The 1,910-nt window shown below is 48.2% G+C and overlaps 1 pseudogene; it reads left to right on the top strand.

The window, feature by feature from the left end:
* Positions 1 to 428, top strand: part of LOC102774466 — a 1,048-nt pseudogene extending 620 nt beyond the window's left edge.
* The last annotated feature ends 1,482 nt before the right edge of the window (positions 429 to 1,910 follow it).

Genomic DNA, 1,910 nt, shown 5'->3' with positions numbered 1-1,910 from the left:
CAAGCCACAGAAGCTGCGGCGTCTCTTCCAGGACTCGGCCATCGCCATGGCCCGGCTATCCAGAGACCCGGTGTGTCAGCACAAGGACTTTCTCTCTGGGTACCCCTCCAAAACGCAGCCGCCGCCGCCGCCAACCTCTACAAAGGAAGCGTGGACCCCCATCAGCGAAGATTTCATCATGGAATTCAGATGGGCTATCAGCGACGCCATAAGCATGCATTGGCTTGGGTTAGAAAGCACAGGACTATTTGTAGAGAAGAGATGATCAGCTTCCTGTGTGGGAAAGCTCCTCCACCCCGAAACTAGAGCTCCCCCAAGGCTGCCGGTCGCGTCCCCTCTCGGCTACTTCCAGGGAAACTAGCTCATCTGCAGAGATGGATTTGTAACCCTTCCTGGAAGCCATAGCTCTGCATGGTAAAGCCCTTTAAACATATTTCTTTGGAAAACGGTTAAGATCCATTTTCATATTTAGGTTTAGGTTCAGATATATGATCTTTTTATTTTCTCTCCCATTATAGTAACTACTTGCGCTAGAAATGTTTAAATAGAAAGGAAGCTAAGAACATACATGGGCAAATTTTTTAGTTACCTAGCCCATTCTAAGAAAATATTTTCAGAAAGTTAGTTTGAGCTTATTGATTTTACAATAACACAGTCTTTTGCAGCATTGATTAGAATTTATTGCTTTACACTTATATTGTACATGTTTTCTTACTCTTCTGAGGCAAAGAGGAAGTTCTTGTGTTTTAAGAAATCTACCAGAGTAATCATTTCCTGGAGGAGCCTGGTCAATGACAGGCTGGTAAGCTCTCATGGGAACTACTTTTGACACCCTAAGTTCACATGCCTGTAGAAGGTGAGAGTTGATGACCCAAGTGGGAGTGGTTAGATGGAAGAATAATTGACTTCCCTTATGTCTACTGTCCAGTAGGTCCTTGGCTTTGTTAGGCAGACTGTCAGAGGACAGGTCCACTTCACTGATTACTGCTACCATCTCCCCAGGCCAGACCTGCCATAAAAAAGGCATTCTTGGCCGAGGGGTTTAAGTATTATTGGGGAAGCCTGAGTATGTGGGTAGTCAATGAGTCTGTTGGTGCTTGTTCTCTAATACAGACCTTCAAATAGAACTAGGAGAAACACTTCTATAGGACAACATTTAATACTGCTATAAAAATAAAACAACAAAATAATAAGATCTGGTTGAAGCCAAGGTGAAGCATGGATTGTGCCAGTGACTAAGCATTTATAAGTGATTAGTGAGTCCTTTTAAAAGTTAACATTGGGGAGGAGAAACTAAGATGGCGGCAGAGATAAACACCGGGAAATTAACGCCGCACACAACAATTGATTAATACCTCAGAGAAACAATACGGACTTCATCCAGAACCACAGGAAGCCTGGCTGACTGTAAACTCTACAACTAGAAGGAAGGAAAGGCACACTGAGACCCAGAGAAGCTGCAGGAGAGAAGCACAGAGGTACGGGGACTGAGACCCAGAGAAGCTGCAGGAGAGAAGCACAGAGGTACGGGGCTCACGCGGGGCTCACGCGGGCGGAAAGGGACTGGCACCCGAGGACGCGGCTGTCCTTTTGAATCCGGAGGGAGTCACAAGCTCCCCACGGCTCTGAACTCCGGTTCCAGGAAGTCTCTGGGGACCCAGGACTCAAGCGGGGAGAAACTGGACGGTCTGGCAGCGGGCGATCTTGAGGGCTTCTTTCCCTCAGAGGTGCTTGCAGCCGTTACCGGGACACTGAGACGCGAGTCTCCTTAGGGCAGGGCTGAGGCTCCGCCATAGCCGCTTGCTCCGCCCGTTGATTCCTTGAGACCCCGCCCACCCAGGCTGCCGCAGAGGCTTTTGCATATGAATGCCCCGGCCATTTGCAACCTGTAATTACCTAACTGCAGCCGG

The sequence above is a fragment of the Myotis davidii genome, unplaced genomic scaffold, assembly GCF_000327345.1.
Source record: "Myotis davidii unplaced genomic scaffold, ASM32734v1 scaffold6, whole genome shotgun sequence".
NCBI classification, from domain to species: domain Eukaryota; kingdom Metazoa; phylum Chordata; class Mammalia; order Chiroptera; family Vespertilionidae; genus Myotis; species Myotis davidii.
This window is presented reverse-complemented; position numbering and strand designations above follow the sequence as displayed.